The sequence below is a fragment of the Nuphar pumila genome, chromosome 5, assembly GCF_984573655.1.
Source record: "Nuphar pumila chromosome 5, dmNupPumi1.hap1.1, whole genome shotgun sequence".
In the NCBI taxonomy this organism is placed as follows: Eukaryota; Viridiplantae; Streptophyta; class Magnoliopsida; order Nymphaeales; family Nymphaeaceae; genus Nuphar; species Nuphar pumila.
In genome coordinates this window covers 28,367,541-28,382,316 of record NC_143253.1, presented here as the reverse complement: position 1 = coordinate 28,382,316, position 14,776 = coordinate 28,367,541, and the positions used below count along the sequence as shown (strand labels likewise).

Genomic DNA, 14,776 nt, shown 5'->3' with positions numbered 1-14,776 from the left:
CGAAAATTCGAGAAGCCGGGTCCGGCTCAGATCCGAGTCCAGCTCGGATCCAGGATCGCCAGCTGACCAAGACACGTGTCTGACACGTGCCTGGCGCGTGTCCGACACGTGTCGGACTCGGTTTTTTTTTTCCAGACATTACACCCAAGTTTTTTTAAAGTGTCTCCGCATTAGCATTCACATCTGCACCTGTACCTGCATCCACACCTGCACCTGTGACATAGTCTGTAATGCATTGGCGAGCTCTTGGGCTCCACAGGTCACCATTGTTCCAATTTAAGACTTTATGTTTGTAAGACAGGTTGTTGTCGGTCCGAGGTTTAGGTGTTTCAAAGGTGTGGGCTGCTCTCTAGGGTAGGTTTGAGTCTGGTCTCATTCTCAGATGTCTAAGTTAGGTGCATATATTTTTTTTGGATTTTTTCTCAAGGTTTTTATTGTATGATAAAATTTTTTACTGTTAGTTTCAAGTCCAGTTTGGATTTTGGTCTCTTATAGGGTCCAGAGATTGGATCGGATCTCAGTGACCAGAACAAATTTTTTGGTTCTGTAAATTGGGTTTGACAGCTAACAAGTGTGGTTTTCTAAGGTCCAAATTTCAGGATTTTGGGGTCTTGGATCAAGTCTGTGGCATTTTTTGAAGTAACGGGTCGGGTTCTGGTACATGAGCAAGGTACACAATGACATAGTATGGTCAAATGGAATGACCATGAGATCGGTGTAAGATTTTTCTGATCCGTCAACTGGGTGAAGTTAAGAACAGGTAAGACTAACTACAGTTAATTTTTTGGGAGTTTTTGGGTTAAATATCCGAGTTTTGGTGTAGGGTGCAAGTCGAACCAAATTCTGGATCAAGGCTGAGGCTGGGTCAGAATTGGTTTCTCACCGGTCTGCAGTTCTGATCCGAAATGGTATAGGTAGGCAGCAAATCTGAGGATGTAATTTTTTCCATGGTTTCTAGAGAAGCAAAAGGATATATTTTTTATTTTTTTTAGATTTTAGAATCTCACAATAATCAAGAAAAAAATTGTGAATCGGGACCTAGATATAGGTCTTGTGCCGATCCTTCTTAAGACAAGCAGAATGTGATTTGACTTCGGAAAGTTGGATCGGGGTCACCGAAATTCGCTTTTGATCAAATCAAAATTTGATTTATAAGTTTGAGACGAGTAGAACCAGTCCCAAATTTACAAATGGCGACTTGACTTCTGCAGGTCATGGTGGATCCGACATGGTAAGGTCCGATCTTGATCATATCAGTAAAGAACGATGCCTAAGGACACCGTGTGTGGGTCTGATGGCTGGATCAGGGATCCTTGGGTTCCAGTGGGGTCAAGAGTGTGATCTTACCCCTAGGATGACCGGATAATGAATCTGATGGTGGAAGTTGCAACTGATGGCGTTGGTTTCAACTTTCGATGCATGATCTTTTTTGAATCGGTTGCTAGAAGGGCTTGGGCTCTCGATGAATATCGATCTCCCTCATGCTGGATCGGCTTCCAGATCCTAAGATTGCCTGCTCTGATACCAAATGTTATAGTCTTCTAAGGTAGCTGCAACATATATGTAGGAGAGCCACATCCCCGTTGAAGGTCAAGGATTCCTCCCCTAGACGTCCATGGAGAGGGAATGGGATAGGCATGCAAAGGGCTACATGTGTGAGGGAGAAGGAACATAGGCAGGGGATGGCATGTTGGGAACAAATAGGGCTAGGGAGATTACGGGAGGTGTGGTTTAGGTAGGCCAATGGAGAGGGGCGCTACAGGCAAGTGAGGTGATAGAGTTGGTGTGATTTGGAGAGGAAGGAAAGAATGAGAAAGAGAGAGAGAGAGTGAGTGAGTGAGTAAGAGAGAGACATTGAATTTAGTTAAGGAAAGGATAGAAAAAGGGGGCGGGGCGAGTTGTGTGAGAGGCTAAGAGGAAAGAGAGATGGGGAAACAAAGGGGGAGGGATTGATTCTCTTTTGGCATGCCAAGGGAGCCTTCTCTCCTTCCAAGGAAGGAGCCTAATTTTGCCTAAAACGATAGACAAGCCACAAGGAAGGAAACCTTCAACTTGAATTCTGAATTTTCATTCCTTTTACAATATTTATATGTCAAAATTCAAATGAACCCTACCTAGCCGTTCCCTTGTGAAGGAAAGATTTTCTCTTCCTCACAAAGACCAAAATTGCCCCTATGTGGGCTTTAATTTGGGAATTGAGCCATAATGCCCCTGACTCTTTGGGATATCTCCAAGAATGCCCTTCTCTGACTCTACTTATTGAATTACCCTCCATCTAATCCCCAAATCCTACATACACCCAATTGGATCATCCGATCCAATTCCTATGAGGGTAAATCCAGATCCGAATAAAAACACTAAATAATAATATAACAGGAATGCCTTGGGCCGGGTTGCTATCAACATGATACTTGAACGCACAATGATACTGTTAGATTTTATAAATCCAGAGTTTTACTGTAATGCCCCAAATTTCAAACTTGCGAACCTTTTCAGAAAAACAGGCAAGAGACTAGAAATATCTCTTTCCTTCAGAGTTTTTTTATAAAATCAACGGAAGACTATACTTTGGTTAATTCATAAGGCAAGCTGACAATTTTGGGCACGTTAGCTAAAAGGACCAAAACTCACAAAATTCGGATATCCCAAGGAAAAATCCGTTACAAACCCAAAACGTCCAGGACACGAGCTAAGAGCAAGAAGAAGTCCTGAAGCCATCTTGCAATCACGCCATCGCCCGTGGTGTACCTAATCATCACCTGTACCCATAGAATGAGTTAGTTTCGCGAAAAACTAGTAGATGCACAAGAAAGATTACACGAAACTGAATTAAGTACATTTAATTCAGTAGGTTATGCAGTTAGAAGCAGATATGCAGTTAAAAGCATATATGTAGTTAAACAGGTAAACAATACTAACGGGTAAGTAGTGCAAGCGAGTAAGTAGTACAAGCGAGTAAGTAGTGCAAGCGAGTAAGTAGTGCAAGCGCGTAAGTAGTTCAAAGCAAGTAAGCAACGCAACTGTCAAAACGTAGCAAGACGATTCATTTGATCGTAAGCTGTGAACTACTACGCAACAAGCTTGTTTTCGTTCCTAGAACGGGGTCTCTGCATTTAATCGTTATCAGGTCATCATTTGTCGCCCTCACTACTTCTAACAAACACTTTGTCCTGAACAACCTTTATCTATTCCCATTTCTCAAGGCTTTACGCGGCCAACTGTCACCTGTTATGACTCACCTAAGGCGTCATACTTAGAAAAACCCACCCTTCCATAGATGGTCCAAGACACGACCACTATTTAAAATCGCTAACGATCTGATTCTCACATCTGAGTCCTGCATGTAATCATGCTAAAACAGAAAGCCAAACTATAAATTTATAACTGGCTATCTCAAACAATCTTAGAAGATCATCACAGCTCATTATAACTTTTTATGGTAAGCAAAAACACAAGATCTACGTCGGATCGCTCGGTTCGGCAGATATACGACCTGACAAGGAATTACCGTCCTAGAGGGTATACCTGGTCTTGGACCATACACTTCCTCACAGGAGTTCACTGTCTTTGCGGCTACCCGTTCGTGGACAGTGTACATCCTCACAGAGAATCTACCACTCTAGCCGGGTCACCTGGTCTTGATCATACATACCCCCACAACGAGACCTTTGGGAAGCCGGTCCCCAACAAATGCCCTAGCCAATGAAATTCATTGCGATACACGCATCAACGCAAATGACTGCTCTCAAGGTCGATAGCCACTATTACAATCAGCAAGATCAACGCCGAATCACCTAGTCTGGTAAATGTATAACCTCACAAGAAATTCCGCCCTAGATGGTATACCTGGTCTTGGACAATACACTTCCTCACAGGAGTTCACCGTCTTTGCGGCTACCCGTTCATGGACAATGTACATCCTCACAGGGAATCTACCACTCTAGCCAGGTCACCTGGTCTTGATCATACACGCCCTCGTAGATAATCTTTTGGAGATTAGGTCCTCAACAGACACCCTACTCAGTGATACATGCATCAATACAATCGACTGCTCCGAACCATTGACCGCCTCGGGGTCAGTAGCCACCAATATGGGCACAAGCATGTATATCAACAATATGCATCGTATCACTTCACATGGTAAAACAAAACACACGATCACCCATTCCTCCAATAAGGTTCCATGAACCATGAACATATTATCGATACTCTCAACATTTCTTATCACGTGGCACATCAATCGTATCACATAGAAGCATATCATACTACGTATCGTTTTATTGCCACAAGGAACATTGCAATCCTCAAATAGGACCTCAAAGCATGCGTAAACGATACATGAGAACACTCAGATATGACAATCCCGTTGATTCTATAGGCGAAGAGTAACTAACTCTATCTGACAGCCAAACAAAACAACTGAATAAGACAAGCACTCATAACAATGCTCGTCATCAAATGACTCAGTCCATCAACAAGTAATTAAATTAATCGTAAGGCATAAACCATTGCATCGCAAGCCATTCATAAGCTATACATGATAAGCAATCATACAACAACAATTATATCACAATATGTAAGCAACTTATAAGACAAGCAACCACATCAATCCTAGTTGCCACCAGTTCGTAGATTACGAGCTGTATGCAATCACATCAATTATAAGAGACGCAAGCCAACAAGTGCTACGTTACAACAAGCACCAAACAGTTCGACCAAGGGGTAAAGCAAGTCACATGCTAATATGTAGCAACTGACATAATGCTATTATTATAAGCACTTAAATAGTATGAGAAGCTCGCTATTACTCTGCAAAGAACTGTGTAAGCAGTTTAATCAAATAGAGTAACGCCTTCACAGGCGTGCATAGCTCAACGAGTAGCATACTGAACTATCGAGCAAGCGAGCAATCAACCAGTGTGAACATACCTTATGTTTCGATATTACTGGCCTGCGGGTACGCACAGGCAAAACGTAGAAACAACTGAGACTAGTTCGAGCGTCTGTTATTCTATGTATTTTCAATAACCCGAATAGCTAGTTGAGTCCGCTCCTAAAGGGACGACTTTAGCCGAGAGAGGATTCCCCAAAGGCTGATAAGCAGTGCCACAGATGCATCCAACTTTTGAAGAAATGTTGAGCTAACTATTATAGCCCCTTTCCCCTAACTCCAATGACTGAGGAGGTCGGATCATTGCCCGTGGGGTAGTTGTTAACAACCTGTCCATTAGAGTTTTGTACCGCTCTGTCCTCTCCCTTGACAGAACAACAAGAAGCGAATGACTGCGTTAGGGGTTGCTTAACTAACGACCCATCCTATGCTGTGGTCTTTAAACCACTCGAGCATCTTGCCTGTGAAGGCGAATGTGAGGCCATTTATTTGATTACAACATTGTGCATTTAGTACTGATCGATGTCGCACGACCGTGTCATCCGATCATCGCAGTACTAGCGTGTAATGCACGACTACAAGTACTCTAGGATGAAATGGGGTATAGCTCCTCAATAGAAGCCTCAACAGGAGTGTTTCACAAAGATGTAATGTTTATCAACTTTACTTTTGATATTCTTTATCTTTTGAAACAACCAGTAGCTTGTGCCAACATTATGCATGTGATTTTCTACAATCTCATCCGCTATCAGGGTATCTACATGCCTCGCATGACTCGATACCGACCTCGATAGACAGGATACAGGTTTCTCAACAGAATCAACCAATCACATCCTTCCAAATGCTTCGATTTGGGCAGTCTTTGATGCTTTTGCGCAACTCCCTAAAATCTCAAGTCGACTCTGCAGGACTGCGTACACAAAGAACCAGGATCCTTGCGAGGTATCCCTCTCCTTAGACGAAGGTGTATCACCAGCTCCCGACTGAACTTTTGTCGCAAAAGGGAGAGTGGTATATGTCTCTTGCATCCTCCTCGAGGATGCCTCAAACGCTTATGCAATGAGCGAAAACTTGAGCGTCATCTGCAAGAGCAAGGCAGTAACAATACATATGCAAAAGCAAGAGCTTGGACGCAAAGCGCGACGACAAAGTAAAGACTGTAAGCAGGAGTGTAACACAGAACCTTTGCGCGATGCGCGACGACAAAGTAAAGACTGTAAGCAGGAGTGCAACGCAGAACCTTTGCGCGATGCGCGACAACAAAGTAAAGGACTGTAACCAGGAGTGCAACACAAAACCTTTGCGCGATGCGCGACGACAAAGTAAAGGACTGTAAGCAGGAGTGCAACACAAAACCTTTGCGCGATGCGCGACGGCAAAGTAAAGGACTGTAAGCAGGAGTGCAACACAAAACCTTTGCGCGATGCACGACGGCAAAGTAAAGGACAAGGATCGCGAAACCGCGTCCTTGAGTTAAATGCGTACTCGTATTAATACATATGATATATATATATGCATATATATTTATTTAATTGTCCTTTTTAGTTAATTGACCTCAATTCAATTGTCCAAGTCTTTTGTGCAATCTTCCCCTACCTTTGAGAGTTGCAAGCTTGTTGGCGTCTGCGAGTATAAGCGATAGACGGCTCGGGTCGCGGAGCACGAGCAGGATCCGTCGCACGAGCTGCAAAAGCGACAATCTTAGCAAGCTAACACCAAAAACAGAAGGTCGGGGGCACTGACACTGACCTAACGCGAAGGAAGCAGAGGCAAGGGCATCACACCCTTGCACACTTGCTATAGCGCAAGAAGTAGGGGCAGGGGCTGCGAGCCCCTGCTGACCTGTTGTCAGCAAACTACGAGGAGGCAGGGGGCTGCACCCCTACCTGAAGAAGGCAACGAGGGAGGCCGAGGCGTCACCCTGCATGCCAGAAGAGCAAGGAGACAGGGGACCAAGCCCCTACCCATTACCACAAAGGGGGAGGTAGGAGGCTTCGCCCCTGCCTGCCGAATACGCAAAGAGGCAGGGGCTTGGCCCCTGTCTGTCGAACACGTAAACAAGCAGGGGGCAAAGCCCCTGCTTGATGCCCGAAAAGAGGGAGCTGGGAGGGGGCTTGACCCCTCCTCTAAACAACGGGGGTGCAGGGAGGTGGCAGGGGCTCGAGCCCTGCCCACCCAATCGAGAAAAAGAGAGGGAGACAGGCGAGGAGGGGTGCTTGGCACCACCCTCCTGGTAGACCCAGAGAGAGAGGCAAGGGGGGAGTCCCCCTGCCGACGACAGGGGGCTTAGCCCCCCGTCGGTCGATCTCAAAAAGAGAAGCAGGGGGGAAGTCCCCCGGCCAACGACAGGCGACGACAGGGGGCTCAGTCCCCCTGTCGGTCGATCCCGATAAAGGCAGGGGGTAACCCTCTGCCGATGAGAGGCGACGATCGGGGGCTCTGCCCCCTGTCGGTCGACCCCTCACGGAGAAGAAGAAGAGGAAGCAGATGGAAAAGAAAAGAAGAGGGGGGGTGGATGCGTACCTGGGGGTCGCCGGAGCGGAAGGCGATGGCGGTGGGTCGTCGGCGTCTTCGCAACAGAGAGAAGGAAGGAAGTGGCCGACAGTGAGTCTGGGGGTCGTTGAGTAGAGGCGTCGCTGGCGAGGTCGTAGAGGGGAGGCTGTCGCCGACGAGGGTTATCGCGGGTGAAGGTCGCTGGCACGATCGTCGGAGCTCGGAGGCCGCCTGTCGGCTTCGATCGTCGGCGTCTCCAATCACAGGCGGCATCGAGAGGGAGATGAAGCAGAGGGGAGAGAAGGGGACGTCGACGATGGCTGACAAGTCATCGGTGACTACGATCGCTGACGACAACAAGGAGAATGGGAGAAAACGAGAGAAAGGCCGCGATCGGGGGGGGGGGGGGGCTCACCGGAGTTTCGACGAGGGTTGCCGCAGGTGAAGGTCGCCAACACGACTGTTGGCAGCCTCGATCGTCGATGGCGACAAAAGAAGGGGGAGAAAGTGGTGGCCGGCGACTTCCGTCGTCGGCGCCCGGCTGTCACAGGGCAGAGACAGGAGAGGTAGAAAGGAGAGAGAGTGGCGAGGGGGTTTCGGGGAGAGAGAACGAGAGAGGAAGAAGGGGGCGGGGGTTCTCTTTGAAACCCTTGCCTCGCTGTCTTCAAAAGACACGGGAGGCAGTGCCTCTATTGGGTTCGGGTCGGGTCCGGATCCGACCCGAATCCAAGCTTAATTTTTTTCTTCCGATTATTACATTTACCATGCATGAAGATGAGGAACAAAGGAAGAGAGAAGGAGCTGCAGAGAAAACCTTGATTCTCAATACAGGAATCGCTGCTACTAATCCTGTCATCATATGCTATTACTAATACAAATTTAGGGTACTAAAATAGCCTTTAAAATAAGAAAAATTTACATATGTGCCATTAATGAAAGGATGCGTGATCACAGGTTTGGACCCTGACCCGTGATCCAAACACGTCTTTTCAGACACTTCATGGATACAGGCGAAATAGTGTTGGATACACTTAACACTGTGTCATTAAATTTATCTATTTTCTTTTATGATATTGCTTATTTTGTATTCATTTATGTTCTTTCCCTTTTAAAATTTCTCATCAATTAAATGTTATCTTACTTTCAACTTAGTTTTATTATTTGTTGTTTTTAATTATAGTGATTTAGAATTGTTGCTCAAGCATTTGCACTTGAGAAGATATTCATGTTTTATTATTTCATGTTAAGATATACATAGGGATGGCAGTGGGGCGGGGTGGGGCGGGGGACAAGGTCTCCACCCCCGCCCTGCCTTAAGATTAGAACCTCCATTCTCGGTGGGGATGGATTTTAACCTCCATCCCCCGCCTTTATGTCCTCCATCCCCGGTTCAAACGAGGATGAGGCGGGGTGGGTCAGGGAAAAGTGGCAGGGGCGGGGATCGTGGCGGGTACGGCGCGGGGCGGGGAAAAGGGTACGTCCATCCCCGAACGGGGATGGATTTTAACCTTCGTCCCCGCCTCCATCCCTGTTTCATACCCTTCATCGCCGGTCCAAACGGGGCGAGGCGGGGCCCCACTTTCCCCTGGTCCACTGCCATCCCTAGATATACACACAAACACAAATATTGTTTCATGTTAAGATATACACAGAAACACACATATTTGTGTGTACCAACACAAAGGCACAAATGATAGTGTCACAAACGTTGATCTTGGATGTTCTTGGCGAGGGAATATCTAGTGATATTTTTGATAAATTTGATATTCTTGAAAAAATTGATTGGCTGAAATAGGAAATTAAAAAATGCATGGACAGGAAAGACAAATTATAGAAGAAAATAAAAATTATGCTGCAGCCTGATGAGTTCATAATGATGTCATGATAAAATATTGAGAAGTCATGTTAAATAAAGAATGCATGTACAGTGTTACAATTAGGAACAACAACTTAAAGCTTGGTTAAGGGTTGGTTGTTGGGGTGGTTGATCAATTCCATTATGAGGAAGCTGTAGTTGATGGCCCTACAATAGCCAGCTAGATTTAGGTGGTGGTTTAACATTTCAGAGTCATTTTCTAGCAAAAGGCTATTGCTGTGCAATATTTAGAGGTTTGGAGCTTTGTGCACATTTAGGGATCTTGAATGTGGGAGGTGCAGTCCTTTGGGTGCTAGGGCCATGGCTGGTCAATGGAGGTAGTGGCCACCACCTGCCTCTCTAGCTAGTTACTCATGGATCACAATTGTCCTCTCATTGAATCCAACCCAAGAGGATTTGGCTCTTGGATAACAAGATTAGCGGGTGAGGATATGAGATCTAACATGAACAAGTTTCAACCCTCTCTTCGTGGTCAACTTAAGGTCGTCTAGACTAGGTCTTTTAGAGGTTATATTTGGTTATCCTTTGAGACGTGAGACCTCAGAATGCGGGCCTCCTTTGTATGGACTTTATGACAATAATGCTCTAATGAGAGTAGGTAGTGTCACGAAACACTAAAGAGAAAAGATAATGTCACTAGGTGACTAGGAAATGCACAAGCACACAAGCAATAGGCCACTAATGGGCAAGAATACAATAAGCCAAAAAGTGGCAATAGAAAAACACAAAATTAGAAAGAGAGCTAAAAAATATAAGGGATCTTATTGAGAAAAGCTTCAAGAAGCTTAACAAATACATGGGGCAAAGCCCCTTATTTATACACAAATGGGACCCAAGGAGGGGCTCCCATAGAGTCGTTGGAGCCCCTCCAACGGTCATATTTATGACTGTTGGAGAAGTCTAACGACTCTATGGTGGACCCCTCCTATGATGCAATAACTAAAATAAAAAAAATAGAAAAAAATAAAAAAAACATATTCCAATGAATATGCGTGTTACATGTGAAAAGACTATTTTACCCCTAGCGGGTATTATAATATATATATATATATATATGAATTATTAATACAATTTAACAGGTGGATGGGCTATATGACATAGGTATGGTATGAATTCAAATAAATATGGTATGACCTATGTCACATGGGTGCAGGTACGGGTACGGGTGCAGAGCAATTTCAAAAATTTTGGACATGGGGACACAACTATATATATATATATATTTAATATATATATAACAATGATAAGATTGTAAATTTTAAAGCAAAAATAAAAAAATAATTCTATTGAATTAACAACACAAACTTACCAAAATATAACACATAAAGAAGCTTGTGAGAGTGATAACAAAAAAACTTATCATAAATGAACAAAAATAGACTCGATCAAAGTTGATCGAGTCCAAAATTAATTTTAATAAATGGACAAAAATAGACTCGGTCAAAGTTGACCGAGTTCAAAATGTGGACGGACTCGGCCCCAGTGCGTTGATTGAGTCCGACACTTAGTTGACCGTGTTTGAAGTCGCACCCGTGTCGTTGCGTGTCGATGTGGCTGCGTAGATCTTTTAGCTGAGTCTGTGTGACTTAGGGTATGACACATGAATTTGTAAAAGACGGGTGCAGTGTGGGTAGACATATATAAGGAAAATATATGGTAGTTTTGTACCATGATACCATACAATGATTGTGATCTTGAAGCCCTTGCTAGGAAGGAGCTTAGCGTCAGCATCCGGCAATAATGTGAGACCCAAAACCGTGATTCTAGTAGTCATTTATTCGGTACCTTTGAAGGAGCGATAACCGCCACTCTAACCCTGTGTGCGCTCTAATCGCGTTGGTACTGGGAGGTATGTCAAGCAAGTGACACCCTCTATCAAGACGTCCCTCGAATGTTTGGCTGGATAGGTGAATCGAGGGATGGTCTTCTTGAAAGGATCCTCCTTAACTTACAGAAGAATTCTCAAACGACAAGCTTCGCAGTGTCCAAGCACTCTCTCTTGTTTGTATAGATCTAGCCACCAAATGGTAGATCTAGCCATATTGATGTGCTTAGCATGTTTTTTTTCCTTTGTAAGAAGGCTCACAATTCATGAAAATGAGGGGTGTAGAAATGGTATAAAAGATCATATTTGAGACTTTGAGTAAACTTTAGCACATAAAAATAGTAAATGGAACATGTTAAGCATTATTCAAAGGTTATGTTTTGCTTTCGAAGCTTAGATCTATGTAAATCAAGTGTGTACTACTCTAAGTTAGGGTGGTAAGGCTCACAATTCATGAAAATAAGGGGTGTAGAAATGGTATAAAAGATCATATTTGAGACTTTGAGTAAACTTTAGCACATAAAAATAGTAAATGGAACATGTTAAGCATTATTCAAAGGTTATGTTTTGCTTTCGAAGCTTAGATCTATGTAAATCAAGTGTACTACTCTAAGTTATGGTGGTACAATACCACAATAGAAGTATATATATATATATATATATATATATATATATATATATATATATATATATATATATATATGTGCATGACCACTTCCGAACATGACCAAAATGAACTTGCGCTGAGCGTCCGTCGCGCGCGCGATGGACGCTCAATGATGTGTTTTTGTTTTGAAATTATTTTGAAAAATATATATTTTTTCAATAAAACATAAGTGTAAATCGTATACCAAATTTCAATAATCGGTTCACACACGAAAGTGGTGAAGTCTGGGTCAAATCCACAGTGAACGAAGTAAGACTATGTATTCCACACAATTCACACTTCTTTATTGCCTTAAAATAAAAAAATGCGAAAACAATTGAGCACCAAGCCTATTTCGAGTAGAATTAAAAATTAATACAACCCGATTTAAAAATTGGCCTAAGGCCCTACTTAACTAAAAAAATAAAAATGAAAACAAATGAAATCAACAACTTGATATCCTTGTCACGATGCTATGCACGAAATTACTGCCTTCACCTCAAGAGTGGGTTTCGTGTGCGGCGTTGGAGGGGTTAGGTCGGCCAGCTCCTTCGACTTCGCCTCGGATGTAGAAGAGGGTTGGAGAAGAGAGAAGAAGGGGTAAGAAACACAAGGCTTACCGAAGAGGCTGGTACTCGACCTAGAGCAGAGGAGGAGGAGGACGGCTGCACAAAAAAAATTGTGAATGCAGAGGAAGAATGAGGGCTTCCTCTGGGTCTTTTATTCACGAGGGGTTATTTTGGTGAATCTGGTCCACCACTTGCCCTTCTTGAATTCTACGTAAAAGGAGAAAGAAAGAGGAAGCAAGAAAAGAAAAAATACTTTTGACTTCTTGTTTGCTTTCCCCTTTTTTTTTATTTTCAAATCACAATTCAAATCATAGGGGGTGGTTTTGAGAAACTCGCCTCCCTCCTTCCTTCTTTTCTTTCTTGAATATGAGATGAAGAAGTAAGGAGTAGACTTTGCAAATCTCGCACCCTTCAGTCTCCTCTTTCCTTTTTGTCAGATGCTTAAAAGAATTTGGCAAGTGGTGCTTGCCACCTTAGCCACATGCAAAAAGGAAATTTGAAAATTTGAATTTCTAGAAGGTGTTGATTTTATGGATCTCATATCCAATCCACATTGCACCTTGGATCCAATCCAAATGAATTTTGGTCTTGGGTTGTGGGTTGGACTAATTGGATTCCTGATGAGATCCAAATCCAAAATTATGCTCTAAAATGCAAAATTACAATTTTGTCTCAATTCTCTGTTGTGCAATTTTTAGTACTAAGCATGGACAATTATGTCAAAAAGCTATAAAAATGTATGCATTTGAGTGTGAAGATGTAGCCCTTATCGTACTCCATCACTCAACATCATTGTTTCAGCAAAAAGACTTTTAGTAGCGACAAAAGTTGCCACTAAAGGTCATGGACCTTTAACAATGATTTTTGTCACCGCTAAAAGTCTCAACGAGGACCTTTAGCGCAACAAAAGTCGACGCTAAAGGTGTATGTTGACGCAAACTTGCGCTGAGTGTCCATTGCGCACGCGATGGATGCTCAACACAAGTTCGTTTTGGTCATGTTTGATAGTGGCCATGCACCTACACATTTTCCTATGTATATATATATATATATATATATATATATATATATATATATATATATATATATATATATATATATAGTAGGGTGTATCATCAAACACCCAAAATGTTTGACCAAATGTCGAACTCATATGCGCGATCAGCGGTGCATTTTTTTTTTCGCGCTCAAAAACCCTTTAGCAGCGGTCACGACTGCTGTAAAATTGTCTACGAAGAGACAATACGCATACAAACATAAATACTTCAAAAGGAAGTGCACGAAGGCACTCTCACAACACTTGAACACAATACGCAAAAAGCGTATAAATAATAAACATGCAATAATGCATGTATTTCATAAAAAGGAAGCAAGTGCTTGAGACTTTCAAGGTTCTTCTACAACAAGGGGGAACACCCCTATTTATACAAGAAAGGAGAGGTGCAAGAGGGGGCTCCCCAAAGGAGTCGTTGGGGAGCTCCCCAACGACTCTATTGGGGAGACCCCCAATGCACCTTTTTGAATAATAAAAAAGGAGAAAATAAAAATAAAAGAATTACAAAAAATAAAAGGAAAAAATACAGCATCTTCTAAATGGAATATGCGCAAAATGTAAAAAGACTGAAATACCCTTTTCGGGTAAAAAGAGAAAAATGTATAAATATATATACTTATATATATAGATACGTATACATATAACATATGTATACGTATCTCTATGTATATAAGTGTATATTATTTATACTTACAATAATGTTTTTGAGTATACATTTTAACACCCCCCTCAAACTTACGGTGTGATAACCGCAAGTTTGTCAAGAAGGAAATGAAATCTAGGCGAACAAAGAGCTTTAGTGAAGAAGTCCGCAAGTTGATACTCAGACGTCACGTATGGTAGATCAATGACCTTCTTCAAGTATTCTTCCCTGACATAATGACAGTCCATCTCTATATGCTTTGTTCGCTCGTGAAAGGTGTGATTTTTGGTAATATAGATTGCACTTTTATTGTCACAGCACAACTTTGTTGGTTTTCGGATAGGCACTCCCATATCTTCCAAAAGGCGTCAAATCCATACAATTTCCATGGTAGTGGATGCCATGGCTCTGTATTCGGCTTCAGTGGATGACAGAGAGAACTTCTGTTGCTTTTTACATCGCCATGAAATCAAAGATTCACCTAAGAAAACACAAAAACCAGTGGTGGAGTGACGGTTACTAGGGTCACCTCCCCAATCTGAGTCAGTATAAGCAAGTAATTTTAAATCAGAAGAGGAAGATAGAAATACTCCCTTATTTATTGTGCCCTTTAAGTATCTGATGATGCGAAGAACAACACTCACATGAACGATTGTGGGAGCGTGCTGAAACTGACTGGCGATGTGTATAGCATGTGACAAGTCAGGTCGAGTAATACTAAGATACATTAACGAACCTACCAACTGCTTGTAAGGTGTAGGATCGGTTAAAGGAACACC

At 42.9% G+C, this 14,776-nt stretch overlaps 1 protein-coding gene across 6 annotated transcripts in view; it reads left to right on the top strand.

Moving 5' to 3' along the window:
- Window positions 1-14,776, top strand: part of LOC149837239 (calcium-transporting ATPase 5, plasma membrane-type-like) — a 200,817-nt gene that overhangs the window by 54,095 nt on the left and 131,946 nt on the right. Inside the window, exon 1 of one of the 6 annotated variants that reach the window (XM_090005910.1) lies at window positions 538-914. The exons of the other annotated variants lie outside the window; for them this stretch is intronic. The gene's annotated coding sequence lies outside the window, so the exon portion shown is untranslated. Of the gene's footprint in view, window positions 1-537; window positions 915-14,776 lie in introns of those variants that run through there. 6 annotated transcript variants of the gene reach the window in all.